This window comes from Drosophila persimilis, unplaced genomic scaffold, assembly GCF_003286085.1.
Source record: "Drosophila persimilis strain 14011-0111.01,24,50 unplaced genomic scaffold, DperRS2 tig00000000-arrow-pilon, whole genome shotgun sequence".
Taxonomy (NCBI): Eukaryota; Metazoa; Arthropoda; class Insecta; order Diptera; family Drosophilidae; genus Drosophila; species Drosophila persimilis.
Window position 1 is genome coordinate 24270414 of NW_020825288.1, and position 19874 is coordinate 24290287.

The 19874-nt window shown below is 40.4% G+C and overlaps 1 protein-coding gene and 1 long non-coding RNA gene across 6 annotated transcripts in view; one reads left to right on the plus strand and one right to left on the minus strand.

Annotated features, from left to right (window-relative positions):
• The window catches only part of LOC6591785 (tight junction protein ZO-2), a 122027-nt gene that overhangs the window by 18196 nt on the left and 83957 nt on the right, over positions 1-19874 (plus strand). The window lies entirely within an intron of this gene.
• Positions 613-1385, minus strand: LOC113565407. Its single transcript, XR_003408584.1, has 2 exons — positions 1303-1385; positions 613-1234 (listed from the first exon to the last, which is right to left on the minus strand). It is a non-coding gene; the product is annotated as an uncharacterized LOC113565407 (long non-coding RNA).

Genomic DNA, 19874 nt, shown 5'->3' on the forward strand with positions numbered 1-19874 from the left:
AGATCGCGCAATCCCTTGCCCGGAATTCCTTTGTGACCCTCTACTTAAATCTATATCAGTGAAGTTCGAAGTAAAATAAAAACTTTTTAAAAACACAATCCGCTACCGCTATTGTTTAATTTGCACACACCTGCAGTTACAGTTGCGGTCAAGTAAATAGGAGCACTATGGCTTGCCTTGCGTTCTGCTCGTTTTCGCCTGCCTCGAGTGTAGCGATTAGCATTTTTGACATCTGCTGATCTTAGAGAGAGAGAGAGAGAGAGAGAGAGAGCTTTGCACGTCTCGCCATAGCTTTGTTCTATTCCAACTCCTTCTGTCCCTATCTCTTTTGCACTCTCTCGGGCGCAGGAGAGTTGCACTTTGTTGCTGTCCGCTGTCCGCTCTCCATCATTGTATTTCTCGCCTCTTCCCGCACGCATCGCATACCCTTTGCTGCTCTCTCTCTCTCTCTCTGCTCTCAGCAACAAGAAAAAGCTTTATTCAGCTGAGATGAACCCTCGTGTGAAGGAATAAAAGAAATAACGAACGGAACTCTACTTTGTTTGCTGCGTAGTTTCTGATTTTTTTTCGATGCATTTTTGATGATTAGCCTAACGACTTTTAAATGCAGGATTATTTCTTTAGTCTTTATTTTAATCAAATACATATGTGGAGCTTCTATTAGTTGAACCCCCACTGTAGCCCAGGCAAAAAGCCACACAATGCTAAATTAGAGCAAGTTTTGCGGCAGAGACGGGGCTCGACGCCGGCATCATCCCACAAATTGTTCCGATTGTGTGTTGGTGTGTTGGTGTATTGGTGTATTGGTGTGTTGGGTGTTAACGCATTGACGTCATATCGGTATATTTCCAGGCGGAACAAGCGGATCCGGCTCGTAGGGCGTGAATATTCCATGCTGTGTTGAATGTCGAATGATATATGGGGCCAGTCATCCTGACGGAAAGTAAGGGACGGGACGGGAAAAGGAAGTCCAATGCATGTGCAAATATTTTCTTTGCATGTGGGCCGTCGACGACTCTAAGCCGCAAACGGAAATGCGAAACCACCACAGAAACCACTCGCCTGCCCCTGCTCCTGCAATTATTGCATCTGCAATTTTCCATCCACCCTCACAATCTTTTCTGACCTTCCGTCCTGCGGACCGACCGACCGGTCCTGTGGGAAAATTCAATTTCCCTTTTGACTTCTCTGGGTCTCTGTTCACACGCATCATTTATTTATTTATTGCTTCTGTCTGCAATTGATAATTTAATTTCACACAATTATTGTAATTTATTATCCCTCTGTTGATCCGCGACGCACCGCACTGTTGGATCTCGCATATTATTATTATTATTATTGCACTTTGGGGCCGCGTGAATTTTATGAGCTGGGGAATTTATTCATAATGTTTGAATGACAAATGCCAGGCGGACGGCAGGTCAACAATGTGGGTATTCATCTCTGCGATTCGTTGATTAATGAATGTTCTTTCAATTGCAATGTGCATTCATCACAGATTAGCGCGAATCATTGCATGGCCTGAAAGATGATAAGAAGTTCAGGGTTGTCGCCACCCCACCCCATACGTCATTTATGAGGGGCCCCGATAATGGTACGACGAATGAGTGGGCAGCGCAGAAATCTCGAGATGAGCGAACTTGAGTGGCTCTTTTGATTCCTTTATTCATGGGTTGTTTCAGAACTCATTGTGGCATAGATCGATCAACTGAGGACTCTATTATGCTTTGATCATAGTAGTGGTTGTTTTATCGAGCTACTTCTCTATCGATATTCATTCTGCTTTCCTTGATCGGTTGCTTCGACAAGAATCAATAAGTTATCGTTGAAAAAATAGGTATTGATATTGAATAGGTATAAAATACGCCTCAAATTAAAACAATTCATGAAGTTACACCGTAATTTGTATTGATACTTTCGATACATATCGATTAGTTATAGTAGATATTGTTTCATAGACGAAAACACAAAAGAGCTCCAAGTTAAATCGATAAATTATGTAAACTGTTAAACCGGCGATAGTAATCGATGTATTATCGTTGTAATCGGTGAACAGAGTGAATTGACATAGGACGATTATAAATCGCTCCAATATAAATCGATTTCAATCGTTTTAATGTCTTTTGATCAATATATCTAATCCCCTTCGTTTTGCTTGTTAAAAGCCCTCGTGAAATCGATATCGTTATCATCTTTATCGCTTCCATCTGTAAGCTCCAGATAACCTCTAAGCGTTTCCTCAATAAACCATTTACCCACGCTGACCCCATCCCCCCTCCTCCACGTCCCCAGTGTCAATGACCAATTTGAATGAATGATGGCGAAGAAGCAGGTATGTAGGTGGGGGATTACTACGGCCAAGAGGAGAGCGAGCACAAAAGCGTAAAGTTTTCACGCCTCCTACGTGGGCAACCTGAGCACTTGACTGCAATATCAGATCGAAAACGATCATCATACGTGTGTCTGAGCGTTGCCACAACCTGACCAATCGCTGGCTCACTCGCAGGCCCCGGTCGCAGCTTCATTTTGGCTTCCCACTTCCCATATTTGTGTGCTAACTAGCCGCAATAGCCCCACCTCCGCTCCTCTTGGCCACCTTCGATGATTGGCAGCAGTAAAGAGGTTCATTAGAGCGCTAATAACCAGATATGTAACAGTCTCTGTCTCTGTCTCTATCGGTATCTCTCTCAGAAATAATGAAAATTACATGACGCCCAACATGGAAATTTATGCATTTGTGCATGAGCTCTGAAAAGCGTTGCGTGCAGCAGGAAACGCCTACTAAAAATGCACGTACATACGAGTACACGGTTCTTCATAGTGGGAGCAGGAGGTGTGGCATCAAGTGCATGCCACTAAATTCCAAGCAAGAGCAAATCGACAAGAATTCTAAGGGCCCAGTAGGAGGAAAAGTTGATAAAAGAGTCAAAAAGTAGCCTGAAAAGAAGAGAATATACTATAGATATACTGTAAATATTTGAAACTATAATTATGTGATCGTAAGGACTTTTGGTGTTTATATAGATAAAAGGCTGCATGAGATATCGGAAAACTTTAAGTCGATATACGATATCTGGAAACTTAAGAGCTGTTGGTAACCAAGATCCGATAGGCTACACGTTTCCTCCTACAGAATCATGGATATATTCCAAGCATATTTCCTCTTAGACTTGAAATCGAGAACATATGGAGAGATGAACCCGCTTAGATCTTCCAGAGGTGTTCCAGAAACCCTTCTTTCTTTCAATATAACCTTTAACCTCCAAAAATACCATCAATTAGACGATATAAAGCAGGGACTGAGCGTTCCCTCATTCTTCATTAAGCGAAACGAACAACCAAAAACGCAACCTCAGCGTAAAACTCAAACCACATCGAAGACGACCCAAAGGCCCTAAGACTTAATAAATTGTTCCGCCCTGGACCCCATACTCAAATGTAGCGTAAAATCGTACCAAAACATTGTACCATAAACTCAAGTGTTGCATAAATTAATAAATTTCCCCAGTGCACTGCAGTGCCCGCCCGCCCGGCTGCTCTTCGCTTCTGTTGGTGGATGTTGATTTCCATACCAAAGACCTAAACATGAAAACTGCAGTCACAGCAAGAAGGAAATTGCTATAAATTACAATGCACATCGTCATGCATTTTCATGCCTCAGTTGATTTTCCCTGGAAAGAAGGGGAAAAATAAATACGTACAAATACTTTTCAGATGGGATCCAAGCGGGGGAAAAAAGGTCTAGTCGATTGGGTATTGGGTGTGTGTGTGGGTGTGTGAGATGATTGCAAGGAATTTCTCCAAGAGTTTATTCAGGAATTTATAAGGAATGCTGGAATAGAGATTTGCAGAGGTGTATTTAAAGTATGTCCATCAGGAATGAATGGAAAATAATGAAAATAGACGTAAATTTAGTGGAAAAAAACATCTGATAGAACCGAGGGTTCCTTATCTCTCTCTCTCTCTCTCTACCACACACACTCTCGTCGTGCAGTGTGCGTCAAGAATCCTTCCGCCTTAAATGGATGTACAAAATTATACTTTGTTAAACATCAAATATATTCCTATCCGCCAACTCTTATTTTCCGCCTATTCATGCAAATTATAAGGGTAACAGAGAAATGCCGCCGCTTTCGACCGCCTTCATGTCACTTCTGTCACGATTGCCGCAAGCAACAGATGTTCGGGCTGTTTGGGGCTGATTGAGCGACTGGTGCCATCATCATCGTCGTCATTATCAGACGGAGAGCAACATCATCAGTGAATCTCCGGGATGTCTGGCTGTGGTTGGTGGTCGGGGGGGGGGAGGGGTGGTCGGCCTGGTCTCTTGTGGTGTGGTGGCTGCTGTGGGGCACGCCTTGTCGGCTCATCGCTCAGGCACACGTCAGGAGGGGGGCGGGAGGCGGGATCTACAGGTCCCAGTGCTACTTAACTCGGTCCCAGCTCCATTTGCTACTCTACCCGTTCCATGGTCTCCTGCTCCTGCGGCGCCTCTAGCTATGCCCGCTAGTCCGACATTTTACGACTCCCACTGTACAAAATGGCATGTGATACCCTGCACAGAGGGTATTATGAGAAGGAAGAGGGGTTTGCAATGCGTACAGATTATGCGAGAGAGGGACAGGCTGCTCCTCTTTCTGCATTTTGTTCGAACTTCGTTTCGATTGCAGTGCGTCGCATTTTTCTTATCTCTTGATCATTATTTGATCCAAGCGAGAGAGAGGGAGAGAGAGAGAGGTTTCGCACCTCACACGCAATAGCCAAGCTCTCTCGCAAAAGCATCATTCAATTGCTCTCTCGGCAAGCCATTGCTTCAATCCTCAATCGAGCGCAGGAGAGTCGGACTTTGTTTCTGTTTTCTATCACTCGTGTCGGCAAACGGGACTCTACGCTTCGTTACGCTCCCCTCACCACGCTCTCGCTCGCTTTGCTGCGTAGTTTCTCGTGTCTTTATTTTGTATTCATTTTTGTAAACTCCGACATAATGCAAGGGTATGGGACGCATCGGCCTCGTCGTTAGGTTCTGCTCTGCTCTTCAGGAGCGCAGTGCTTTCCTCTCCTTCCTCCTTCCTCCTTCTGCCTCCTGCCTTGGTCGCTCCAATCAAACACATGTCAAATGTTGCTGATGTTGCCTGTCGCCGCATGTCGGTGCCTGTCTTCCCCCCCCCCCCCCCCCTCCCCCCTGCCTAGCCGTTCGCCTTCCTGTCCGCTATTGGGGAGCAGGAACCTGCATCTAATCATAGCCCCCAAGCATCGTTTCACTTTCGCTGTGTCATGTAAATGCTCTCACCTATCCCCCACCTATTCCTCCCGACTCCAGGCCCAAACCTGACAACGACCACGCTCTCCCCATAGTTAGTACGTCAGACGTACGTTTTGGTCAACCCATGGGTTTGTCCCCACATATGGGCCTGGGATCCGATGGGGAGACTCTTTTCTGCTTTCTGCTTTCTGCTCCGGGCTCTGGTAGCTCTGGAGCTGCAGCTTGTTTTCCTATCCATTTCGTTGGATAGGCAGCCATTTGGCCAGAGCCGAGTGGGCGCCAAACTAAACGACAACCAAAAGACGACGACGGCATCGGGCAACGGGCAACGACAACATCGATGTCGTAGTGGTTTCACCTTGTTGTTGTGCTGCAGTTGTTGTGGGGCATACACATGTAGTGTGGCACCCACACTTGCCACACGCTTTTCCCTCTCCCCCTCTGTTGCCCTGTCTTTGTCTCATTTTTTGCATATTGGCAGCAACAGAGGCGGCGGCAAGAGGCACTCGACATCGACTCGACGTTGGTCAGTGCCTTTGGTCGGTGGCAGGCGTCAGGGACAGGGCACAGTGGGCTGCAAGTAGCCAGAAAGTAGGTCGAGAAATCGTATTCGGTAGAGGGTAGAGGGTTAATGGTTGAAGGTTACGGATTATGGGTTATCGGAGAAAAGATTACACATTCACTTGCAGAACTCATAGATCATAGTTTGAGTACACAATTTTCTTGAAGGAAAATCCTCATTAACCCTAAACTCCTAGGGGAGTTTTGCCTTACAAAGATATCCAATGTTTCTGCCCAAGATCGATATTTAATATTATATGGATTTCAATTTAATATTCTGTAAATTTTCTATAAATATACCCACTTAATCAACCAAAATCATATTTATCCATAAAAAATACCTAACATTATTGCACATATAAATTAGAAACCCTTCAAACTTCGATCTGAACATAAAGTCATTCAATAAATTCTAAAATAAGTATTGCCTAAACCTATTTGAAATAGGTTTTAGCTTTTTAAATAACTTTCAACTTAATATAAGATTTTTTGGGAATTTTTAGTTGATTTTTAGACGAAGATAATTTTTTAGAGAATTTGTGAGTTGCTTAAGAGTTTATTAGATCTTAAAGAAGTTTTTGACACATTTTTTATTCATTTTCGAATCTGCTGTCCTTTAAACCATGATGGGAGATCTTTAAAACAGTTTTAAAGCCTTTTTTTGGTAACTTACATGAGAATAATGGACAATAAATATAGAAAGAAGATATAAGAAACTGTGAAAGACATTTGTGGAATTTATAAATCTGTAAAAGTATTGAAATTAGTTTAAAAAAAATTATGAAATAACGTTATTTAATTGATCTGTATTTATAGATCTGTAAAAGTATTGAAATTAGTTAAAAAATTATGAAATAACGTTATTTAAGTACTTTATTATTTTTCTTGTAATGTCCGTAGCTACAGAACAGATGTTTGGTTCTGTATTACCTTCAGTAATTAGCCAATTAGCTTGCTCAGAAATTGCACAAAAAATAATTTGCACCTCCCCCCAATATGCCGAACCAATCTGCTCAAAATTAAATATATTACCAATATTTCATTATTGTCAATTAGCTTGACCCCTTCTTTGCATCTTCCACCTTCCACTTTGTTTTTTTTTTTATAAGTATAATTAAATTTAAGTCAAATTTTCACAAGTCAGCGCCCCACAGTGGGGGACCCCACGAGTACCAGAGAAAAGTGCCGGCGGCAACAAAGTTATTAAAAGTCAATATTTTTCATTTGCAGTGAAGTTAAATGACGGAAATTCAGTTATTAAAAAGTTGAGAGCAGCCGGGCAGCGGCAGCCAGTCCCAAAATGATGGATGAGATTTTAAGCATGTGGGTAAAACTTTGGCGATAGGAAATGATTTTGGGGAAGGGTATAAAATATATGGGAAAATAGAGCCGATAAGGCAGAAAAATTAAAGACTGTGGGGCTGTGTGATTGTGGCTTAAAGTATCTATTTTTATCGTGTGGTCGCAGAGGAAACGGAAAAGTGCTGACGTCCGTGCCATTTTCGAGCTATTTTAGTCTATCCACAGACATTGCATTACATTTTTGCTTAGTTATCCTTTACGTGTGTATCCTTTGGTCTTGTGCCTCTCGTTCCTTCCGCTCACGTGCGAGAGATACGAATCCGGTTCAGGACTCCCACTGAAACGTTGACTTGAAAATGAATTAACATGGAGGGAAAAAATTCAGACTACGAGGCTACATCTGAAACGAAGTCGAAATTTATATATCCTTTGAAGATAACGACACCAGCAAAAAAATACTAGAGAGTAATAAAAATACTACATAAAATACTAGAACAGAAATATTTAATTAAAACTGAATGCCCGAAGATCAGATCATTTGTATGTAAAAATACTAGAAAATACTAAAAAAAGACTAGAAATATTTATAGAATGATCTTAAAGCAGTTCATAATACAAATACTTGAAGGGCTCAAAAATACTATCAATTGCAAAAATTAATTTTCCCAGAAAAATACTAAAAACACTAAAATATTCTAGAAATAATTAAATAACGAATAATGATGTCAAAATAAAAAATTAGTAGTATAAATGGTAGAATATACCATAAATAATAATAATTAGGAAAAATGCAAAAAAATGCTGGAAAATACTAAAAAAACTACTATAAATATTACAAGAATGGTCTTAAAGCGGTTGATAAATAAATACTAACATAAATACTTGAGGAGCTCAAAAATAATATCAATTGTAAAAATGAATTTTCCCAGTAAATACCATAAAACTTTGATACCCTCTGTAAAGGGTATGAAAAAACTGCCAGCTTTGAAAAAACGTTTTTGCGCCAGGATACGGATACCGGCACATCCTCTGGCACAAATGCCCGTACATTTATCTTCCACTCTCGCCACCCCTACCTCATTGTGCGAGTAGTATTTTGGCCAAAACGTTTTAACTTTTGCATCTTTTTTGCTCCCTGCTGTTATTTTGCGGCTGCATTTGCGGCGGTGGCCGAGTGGAGAGAACCCCGAAACAGAAGCCCATAAAACATTTGCAGCAGCCTCGTTTGCATTTTTTTTTTGTTTTTCCGTAGAGTGGAGTATGGATCAGGGTGGAGTGTGCTGCGGAGTTAGGTTAACGCCTTTTTCGCTTTAATGGTGCAACTTTTAGTGCTTAAGTGGTATAAATTGCAGTTGCAGTCGCCAGAACGCCAGTTCGTTATGGACAGAGTTGTTGGCGATACTCAAACTGAGTTCAATTCCGTTCCAAAGATGCATATCAATGCCCCAGAGCCCCCGAGCCCCGGAGCCCCAATGGAAGTACTTTGGCTTCTAAATGCTTGGGGCGGACTTCCATTCTATTGAAATTCTGCGTTCTGCGGTAATTTATAACTTTGTGGAATAGAAACTTCAATTTGGTGGGCGGGTAGAGAGGGTGTTTGGATGCGGTCAAAGGATAAGAAAATATGCAAATTTTTTTAGCGCTTAGTGTTCTTCTTTATGGTAAGTGGATCTGAAGCTAAACGAAGTTTTCATCTGAGATTTGCATTCTTAAAAAGAGTTTGAAGAAGCACGGAACGATAGAAGAACAAAAATACTAGACTCTACCAGAAAAATACTAGAATACTAAATGAACGTAGAATGAAGTAATAAAAATATTCTTTTGTAGGAAAAATATACTAGAGAAATTGCTCAACAGAGTTTGAAGAAGTTCTGAACGATAGAAGAACAAAAATACTAGACAAAAATACTAGGCTCTACCAGAAAAATACTAGAATACTAAAAGAACGTAGAATAAAGCAGTAAATATTCTGTTGCAGTAAAATATACTAGAGAAAATGTTTAAAAGAGTTTGAAGAAGTACGGAACGATAGAAGAACAAAAATACTAGACAAAAATACTAGACTCTAACAGAAAAATACTAGAATACTAAAAGAACGTAGAATAAAGCAATAAAAATATTCTTTTGTAGGAAAAATATACTAGAGAAATTGCTCAACAGAGTTTGAAGAAGTTCTGAACGATAGAAGAACAAAAATACTAGGCTCTACCAGAAAAATACTAGAATACTAAAAGAACGTAGAATAGAGCAATACAAATATTCTTTTGTAGGAAAAATTGCTAGAGAAAATGCTCAATAGATAGACACAAATTCTTGGCTCAAGGGATCTTCACTTTTAGGAATGGAGACTCGTGTTTAATGTTGGGAAAACTTTTCGTTGATCTTTTTGAAGTTAATGCGGTTTTGATGTGTAACAAATGATGATCCATGGAATCCAGCAACCACCATATAAGGGCCTAATCTTTAAATTACCTTCGATTAACATTCTTTTCCCAGCCCGAAAAATGTACTCAAATCAATCAAAATTAACCCACAAATGTGTTAGAAAAATTCCACAAAATATGTGTTGGGGGGAAGAAAGTGTCTGAAGACTGAAGAAAATCATTTCACAAAAATATCTAAAGGGTAGAAAATTGCCCAATAAATGTAAAATATACGAGTGTAAAATGAAAAGCGTAATTTTTGTTAATTTGTCAAGTATGTAAAACAGATGCCCAAAAATGGGAACCAAAAATAGGGGGAACTACGTGCCTTATAAGGGAAGGGAAGGCCTCTTGGTGGAGCGGGTAACAGATGCAGCTGTATGCGGGCCTCTAGTGAGTGTGTGCCACGTGCCGCATGCCACATGCCACATGCCGCACTGGCAGCGTGAAGGGCCACCGACCGAATCGGAGCGAAGAGAGAACTTTGTGTTGTATGCAAATCGAAATGGAAATCCGTTTGGAAAATTGAAATTAAAGCAAGTGCCCCAGACTTTTGTATATAAATATCCGCTTCACCCCCCAACCCCCCCTAAAGTCCCTCTTCTGCTGACTCTATTTTTACATGCAGCATCCATTAAATGCATTTTGTTGCACATTTCGAAATCGTGCCACATTTACATTTTTTTCGTTGATTTCCTTGGTAGTTTTTTTCCCTCTGTTTTTCAGCATTTTCCACTCGCTGTCTGGCTTTTCCTTGCTGTTCGTTTTGTTTGAATTTCCTCGTCATGAGTAGACAATATTTTTTCCTTTTTCCTGCTGAACGCAAAATCCAAAAACCAATTGTGGCCCAAATGCAGAGTTTTCTCGGGGTTTCTTTTGGCAATGGTTTGGATTTTACTTTTGATTCTTGTCTGATTTGATTTTCGGAATCAATTTATGCAAAGATTTCGTTTGAAGTTTGTTTTGTGTTTCGTATTTCGCATGTCGGAGTAAAGATCAGATATTGTTATCGGTTATAATGGACTGTGATCTTGGACATTGGTCAGCACTTGGATTGCTTTTTCGGAATTAATGGGATGGAATGACTTGGCGATGCCGCAAAGGATTGGAAAACTATGGAGAAAGGGGTAGAGGAAGAGAAACAAGAGAATTGTACTCCAAATAAGGATGTAATATCTAGGTAGAGAAGATCGTTTGTACGCCAGAGCTTTGCTTGGCGTCATGCAGCAGCACCTATCGGTCGCTTGGACTGCGCTTCGGCCTGAGCTCTGGCCTGAGTGTCGCTTGAGAGGCGTTTACAGAGGTTCCCCTTATGAATCTTCATCCGTAAATATCCAATTAAATCATATCTTGTTGCCCAGTTTTCCATTGCCTTAACTTAAAGTACAGCTCAAGTGGGGAGGCACCTTTTGGTGTCATTGTCCTTGTGCTTTGTGGCGTGCTGCAGGCACAGACCCCCGTCATGCCATCCTTTGTTTTGTCCGTGGCATGGTAAAAAGTATATTTTTAGCACAAAACGTAAATAAATTTGCATACACATGAGGCAGCAGCAGAACAGGCAAAACAATTGCCAAAGGAGCATGCTCTGGAGCGCCCAGAGGGTAGGGTTAAGGGCCTTAAAGGATTACAAAAGCCAGGCTAGGACAGGCCCTGCCGCAATAATCCTGTTAGTTTATTTTGCACCACAGAGCGGACAATGTCAAGTGCAGCAGCGAGGCAGAGCCATCCTAGACAATGGAATTGCAGAGAGGAGGAGCGAGGAGAGGTGTCACTGTGGAAGCCTTAATGAAGTCGTAAAAGTCCTATACCATATATTATGTGTCCTTCAGGTTGTAGCTGAATGTCTACTGTCTGCTGCCTGATGTCTGTGCTCCCTTCTTAGATGGGAAAAGGTACATTTTTTGGCACACCAATTTCCATGGATTTTCCAAATTGTCATTCTCCCGTGTCCATTAATCTTCGAGGCATTGTTCTTCCATTGCAGCAGCTCCCACCGAAGGTAGGTGTCATGCAGCTCCCTTTTGACGGCACTAAGGTAGTGTCATAGTTATAAATTATGCAAAAGTTGTGGCAGGAATCGAGATCGAGGAGTGGGGATAAGAGAATGCTATAAGAAGGATAGCGGATGGGGTCCAGAGTGCACTTGAAAATCGATGAACAAGGGCGGCCCATGCATATCGAGTGTCCATCGCTGTTCCATTCCCCGCTCTGCTTCACATGCTCTTGCCATCCCTCTCCCATCCGCCCATTCCAAGAGTGCAAAAAAATGCAACGAAGCGTAAAATCAAATAAAACGTCAAACCCAAAATGGAAAACGAGAGTGGGAGGCGACTAGGGGTGAGTGGTGACGGAGGGGTGACGGAGGGAGGAGGAGGAGGACCCACCATTACGATTACCATTCCATGGGCAGAACCCACCACGTTGCTGCCTCAGACTCGCCGCCGGCTACTGGGCGATGTTCAAGTGTCAATTGGGTTTACTTACAGGCCACTTTGTCCACGTCCACGTCCATCTGTGTGTGTGTGTGTGTGTGTGTGTGTCCTGCGACTCTTGTGTGTGTGTGTGTGTGTGTGTGAGCTGGTCGAGTGGTACGCCCTTAGCGGACGTACCGGACCCTTCACATCGCTTCGATCGCTTCCATAATGCATTCTACTCCCTATACTCATATATGCACATGTACACAGCGAGAAAAAGCCCTGCATTTTGAATATTTTCACCCGTTAGTGGAAACATTATTGAATGTGTATTTGTTTTAAATATATTTCATATTATATTTCAATTGAATATATTTCGTAAATATATATATTGCATGTTTAGTTACAGATTAAATAGAACGTGATTTATATCTATATTAAATTAAAGACTTTTTCATAAATTTTTGCTTAAATTAATGTGTTCTTTCTATGCCTGTTTTCGTTCAGTGTACATATGTATATGGCACCGGGTATATGCTTACACATCAATGTAAATGCCGCCGCCTCTTGAGTGGCTTTTGTTTTTGTGGAGCTGCTCCTCCTGCCTTCCAGGTTCTTGTAATTGGATAAGCAGCTGTGGGGGGGGGGGGAGAAGGAGTCGCCGTAAATGATGAATTGTGATTTGTGAGAGATTGCGCTGGAAGTTATTGTAACTGAATACGGAATAGGAAGTAGAGTTTACGGGCTTTGCTGGCGAGAGTAAGTTATAGATACTGGATATGGCAGGAGGTCTGTGTGGAAGAATGCCAGATATGGGGATGGGGGATAAGCTGTAGTAAATGAAACCAGAATCTACAGAGAGTAGGGCTGGTAGAATAGAGCTATCGGATAACCGAACAACTTTTTCCAGTAAATATCGTGCTGAAATGGTAGTAGAAATTTATAAAAAAAGAAAATTATGATTATAATCCTTACAATACAAATTCTTAAATAAAACCTTAAATCTGATTTTTATTATTAAAATCAGAAATAATTAATATTTTTAACTTGGATAATAATTGGAAAAGTGTTTTTTTTTTCGATTTGTATTATAAAAATAAATAATTGTAATTCTTATTATTATAAAACAAATATAATAAAGAATAAAAAGGGATATATGTATACTTTAGATTTTTATTGTAAAAATTAAAAATAATGTTTACAATTTATTTAAAAAAATAAATAGTAATTAACCATTATTATTTATATTTTGTTATATTATTTATAAAGAAACTAAGGAGTTTTGTTCATCGTATGGCGATATGGAACAGGAAAATAATAGTAATGAAAATAAAATAATGTCCTAAATATAGGAAAAACAAACCGATTTAAAATAATTTCCCCTACCCACATGCATTTCTCCTGCCTCTGTGAATGGCTCTCATTAGACCAATTGGAAGGGTAATAAGATCTCCCTTACAATCAGTTTCTTCCCCTGTACCTCGTAAGAAAAACATTTTCAAAACACTTGAAACAATATTTGTTCTGGGGCAAAACGTTTTTGTGTTTATGCTAGAAAAGTCGAGTGTTTCTGAAGTGTAAACTGCAATTACATTGAGTTTTGGACTCTGCTGCCTCTCCGGGACGCCGCGCCCCCATTTTTGAACTCCGACCTCCATCTCTTGGGGTCTCCAGACTCCAAACTCCAATCTCCAACTGCTCGGAAAGAGAGCAAAGTGCAGGGCCACTTAATCGACTGTGGAAATGGTGTATTTCTGAAGTCCATAAACGATTAAAGAACTGGGTCAATTGCACGGCAAGGGAAGCCGAAAAAAATTATGTTTATGTTTTTCCAAAGAACCGAGGAGACCACAAAAAAATCAAAGCAATTCCTCAGGTATACCCAGCACTCGGCACTCGACTCGAGAGAATTGTTTACCCAAAGCCAAAGAATGCGTTAACCCAATTTCCAAGCAGCCACCAACAAAAAAAAAATAACAAAAAGCTGGTACCCTCGTATCTATAACATTCTAATGCATTTTTTGTATCTCTTTTTTTCCTCAGGTATGTATCTGCATCTGTGTGTAGCCGTATCTGTGGCCATTAAGTGGTGGGTGTGTGCCGTGGCCCCCCGTTAAATTTGCATAAACTTTGGGCTGCAACCAAAAGCCAGAGCCACAGCCAGAGCCAAAATGTCAAACAACTCTATCACAGGGGCCTGAACGCAAATTGGCAACACAAATCTGTCAACGGCTGGGCCCCAGAGACAGCGACAGAGCGAGGAGAAGACCAACAAAGCCCAGCAACCATTCGGAGGCAGGTTCACCTGTTGTCGGAGAGTCGCCGGAGACCCGGAGACTCGGAGACTCGGAGACTGGCACTTAACAAGTTTTCAATTTGTAAACGCGCGTGCTTTGAATACTCCCAAAGATGTGTTGGCCAGCAGCAGCAGCAGGAGAAGCAGTCAAGATTGGGGCAGACACCGGAGGAGGCACCGAGGCAAAGCGGCACGCGTGCGCCTCAAACCGCGTGACCGAATCGAAAACCAAAACCAATTTCCTTTCGTACAAAAACAAGATACTTTTTTTTTCCATTAACCGCAGGCCTCTCTCGTGATCCTGAAAGGCAAAGCATTTAATTGAACACATTTAAATCAATTACAGTTTGGTATTTATTCCTTGAAGTTAAGAACTAGCCATCTATCGTTTTTGTTAGCGTTTTTCGTTGCCATTTGAAGGTTTTTTGTTTTGCATTTTTATGTTGGTTACACGGGGTATCACGGTATCACGGTATCACGGTCAGGTGATTAAGTCGTTAAATACAGATTTGATGATTTCCATGGGGTACGAGTATTATTGATGGGGCATTACAACACGGATCTTTCGTTGGGCAGGGGCGGGGGGAGGTGCTATTGTCTGTCTGCCTATAGAATGTGTAATATGCGACATAAAGCCGTTCGAGACTGTTTATGGCTGGTTTTATGGGTTCAGATATCTGTTATGGATTCCTGGTTTAAAGGTGATGCAAATACGATTCAGATTTCAGTGGACTGAGCAGTGGAATCCATTTGTAAGCAAAGACGAGCCCAAGGCACGCCTTAAACAATAATTGTGACGGAGACTCCCACACATAAATACATACATACATGCATAAATACATGTACATATATGTATGTGCATAGGTCATAGGGACAGCTTTGCCTACTTCGCTTACTGCATTTTTGTTGTATTTCGGCATCGGAATCTCTCTTGATCTTCATTTCATCCACGAGAGAGTGCTTTGCACCTCACACGCAATACCGAACTTCTCTCGCAATAGCTTCAGTCAATTGCTCTCTCGGCAAGCAATTCCTTCTATCCTTATCTCTTTTGCATTCGCTCAGACACAACAGCAACAACAATGCGAGCGCAGCAGAGGTGTTGGTTTTTGCTTCTGTGTTTGAATTTGTTTTTGTTTTGTGTCACCAGATCGTGTCCGATCTCGTCATTTTATTTCTCGCCTCTTCCCGCACGCATCGCATACCCTTGCAATGCCTTTGCTGCTCTCACTCTTTGCTCTCAGCAACAACAAAAAGCTTTATTCAGCTGAGATGAACCCTCGTGTGAAGGAATAAAAGGAATAACGAACGGAACTCTACTTTGTTTGCTGCGTAGTTTCTGTTTTTATTTCGATTCATTTTTGATGATTAGCCTAACGACGTTTAAGTACCCTGTATTTTTTTCCACTACGTACATATGTATGTACATGATTTTCACACCGTCATTTCCATGGCGTCAACAAGTAATTACATATTTTGCAAACACTTTAATTCACGTCTTTGAATCTCTCGAATGAATAGCCAACAATTAGAGAATTAGAGAAGTCTGTGCCGACATCTCCATCCCCAGTCCATAAATCAATTTACAAATCATTTGGCAAATTTGCATCTTTTATGTATGTTTTTTCGTGGCTCCCTCCGCAAAAGGCAGGCCTTTGTGCGCAAGCCGAATACAGAAGTCGTTCCTCCAAATGCCTTCGGAATGGTTTCATTACAATCGTTAAGATCTGCCAATCTCTGGGTTTCGGCCAAAGAAAAACCAGTGTCAAAAACCTTGCAAACAATCATTTCTGCTCTGTTCGGTTCTGGCATTGTTTTGTTGTTCTGTTCTGTTCTGTTTTGTTGATTGCCATGGCTTTTATTTTGTTCTTTATTTGAACATTTATTTTCGTTGCTAGTTTCCCCCTTCCCTTTGCCTCCTTTCCCGCTCTTTCATTATACACATAATGATTGTTATTGTTGTTTAGGCCTTTGGCTTTATTGTTTTTGCACGTGTCGGAAAAAACTTTAGATATTCGGCTGGGAGAAGGAGAAGAGGGGAAGGATAGCGCCAATTGGCTAATTTTGGTCGCCTTTTTTGAGGGTCTTTGAAGTCTTTAAATTATGATGATTTTTGTGGCTAAGAAAATGATTGTTCATTTTTGTTTGCTTTTTTCTGATCTCAATTATTTTGGGTACATTTTTTTAAAGGGAAGTTTTGACATGACAAAAGAATGCTTGTTGGGATTAAAGATACAGATTATTGAAGGGAATGCAAGGAACAAATTGTCTGATAATTGATTGACTACCGAGAAATCTCTTTAGGTAGAAAATAATAGAAAACACTTTCATTAAAAAGGGAATTTCTGTCAGTAGAAAATCCTAGAGGTCTGGTACAAGCCCCTAGAAGACCTTCTAGGATTTGATGGATAAGAATTGGTTGCTACCCTAACGAAAGGACTAAGCCTCCTCTAACTTCAGATAATTCTAAAGGACTTTAAAAGCTTTTGAAAGAAGCCTCTTCATCATAATGCTCAAAAAGATACGGATAAATTTGGGAACTACAGATGCAAAGATATTTAGGAACCAGGCCACACAGAAGTTCTTATAAACAGGTCACAAACCACTAATAGAACATGGATCAACTCAAACGATGAGTATTTCAGAAGGAATTCCTACAGGGAAATCGAAAGGATGTAATAACCATCCCAAAAAACCCCCAAAAATACACTGATACGACTGGGAATTACAGATCCCGAGACTTCAATGGGTTCATGGATTGTCTGAAAGGAAAAGGCTTGTAAGAAGCAAGCCCTATCTGCAGAGAGTACTAAAAGATTCAGCAAAGCCTCTGAAAGATGTCTCCCAATGTTCTCCCTACTATGTTCTCCCAATAAACCATCTGATCTGATAATCTTCAGGAAATCGTCCCTAATTTGACCAGTTTTCAGGCCCCCCCAAAGCAATTAAATCATCAACCAATCAGAGAGCCCCAGAGCCACCTTTGTCGGGCGTTGCCATATCTAATAACTATATCAAAATGTTTCTTTTGGGCTGTTGCGTCTTGTAAGAAATCGGAATTACAAATTGAATGCGAAAATTGTCCAATTGTCAAATTGGCTTCTAACATTTACACGCATTGCATTGCAATTGGGTATCGCATTGCAATTGGCGTCGGAAAATGGGAAAAATTGTTAAATAACAAATTTGTGTTTGACCATAAATGATGGGGGCTAAGTCGACATAAACAACTAGCCACGTTAATAAATCATTTCTGACCAATTCGAGACACCCTTTCGGCTTTCGGCTTTCGGCGCTCCACTGCGCTACACTGAATTTGGTCAAAACCAATTCATCAATTGGCCAAAAACTTGCCACCACAGAGCCAAAAAACCACACACCGAACACAGCCACCAAATATGCCAAAATGCAGGTGGCAAAATTAGACAGAAATACATACACAACAAACACCAAAAAATTTATAAATATTTTGCCATTGCGCAAAACTCCACCAAAAAGAAAAAAAGGAAAACAGGAAAGGAGTGGCCCCAGAGTTAGTCGAAGCAATGGATACTCTTAAGCAGGGATTATTTGTATAGAAATAGGGTTTGGCCATAAAGAAACATTCTATAGAATCGAGAGCCCTGAATATCTTAGGACAAAGACTTGATGATGGAATATTGAGCTATAAGAAACGATTTCCTATGCCTGAATGCGCTCTCTCACAGAGTAGCTTACCAGTAAGGGCCGAGAGAGAGAGCGCAGCACCTCTCTATCTTCCTCTCGTTCCACCCCAAGCTCTGTTCTAGTGAGACTTTCCTTAAAGCTTAGCTTTCCAACTGCACTTCCCATAGAATGGAATATACGATCCCAATCCGTTCTATTGTAGGTGTTTGGAAATTGCAAATATGCCTCTTTCTTAAGGGTATACCAAAAAAAAAATGAAAATATATTGACAACATGGCAGATTTTGATTTTTCGCTTATGCGGGGCAATTTTTTTAGTTTTTTCGTATACGAAATATTTACACTGTGCCAATTTTATGTTTTTATTGTTGATTACCGCAAAATAATTGAAAAGAAAGAAATAAAACCGAAAAACCAAAAAAAACGAAAACGAAACCGGCGCCACGGAGTCTTGCCAAAAAGTATGTTGAACAAATAATGGAAAAATAATAAGAGAAGAGCTGCGCACAAATGTTTCAACCCAGAGATACCCCTTGTTTTGGAGAGATGTGATTTTAAGTGCTTAAAGAAACTTTAGGGAACTTTTGGAATAAGAAAAATATTGAATTATTTGTCAGTTGTGGAGACAGAATTTTCTGAATATGAATAGAAAGTCCTTAGAGAACTATATTTTGTGATTTGTGGGTAGTAAAAAATGATATAGGAGTATTTATAGAAATTATAAAGAAATATATAAATTATTTAAAAACTTTTAAATAGTAAAAAATTATATATGTACTTAATTTTACTTTGAAAAACTATGAGAAACTGTGCTCTCTCCCAGAGTAGCTTATCAGTAAAGGGTGCTTTGTTGAGGTTCAATTAGAGCACATTTTCTTAGAGCAAATGAAACGAATAAAAGGTCAAACGTTTCGACTGTTATTTTTTTGTAATTAATTCGATATAATAAATGCTCTTTAAACCACAAATACAGGGTGCTACAACAGAAGTAGTACGGCTAAAACAAAGGCCAACCATCCCATAAAGGCTTATTGCCATTAAGCACGTGTATCCGTACTGTGGGTGTGTGTGTGTGTGGCAAAGTTTGGTCAAAACAAAACCAGAAAAAGAAGATAATCAAATCTATCTTCATTATGGGGTCTAATGACCAGAGCCAAATGACATCATCCCATCGTCAGCTTTTGCTGGCTTGTTGTTGGGGGCTTATAGATGATTCGGGAGGTGGCTAAAAGTGTAAATATTTCTGACGCCTTTTCAGGTGCAACGATGCAAAGCATTTCCCGCTTGCCACCTCCAATCCACAGGCCGCACTGAAACGTGTGATTCGAATAATTGCTTTGCGATTTGCCGCCGCCTCCGGGCATGGAAAAATCACACAAAAAACTTAAATAATATTATTAATACCATGCCATGCTCTTGGCATACAAAATGTGTGTTTTTATCATTCGCTGGGTATTATATTACACAGCAAAGATATGTACATATATGTATGTACTTTTGTATCTAGATACATTTGTAAGTTGTCAGGTGTGGCTGGAGAGCCGTTTCTCTCCTGACATATCAATTCGTATGCCGGCTGAGAGTGCTGGGGCTTCTGTTCTACCAGAACAGGGCATTGTTTATGGATCTTTGGAATTTATGAATTCAATTTTCGGCAACTTAAGGCGGCATAATGCGATTTCCAATCACGTAGCCATCAGGCGACAAGTACTGGAATAAGATATTTACGATTTATGGTTGGTTTGTGGTATAATTCAAAGATTACTGATACGATGCGGTTGTATGTAATGGAATAATTCTTTTAAAGTATAAAAGATACACTGCAAAGGTATTTACTTTGATTTATTCGGAAAATTACAGGGGATCAAGTTTTAGGGATAAATTACAAGATCTATCTATATATATTCCATTCAATTGCCTCCAATTCAAATGATTCTTTAAATTTTTAAT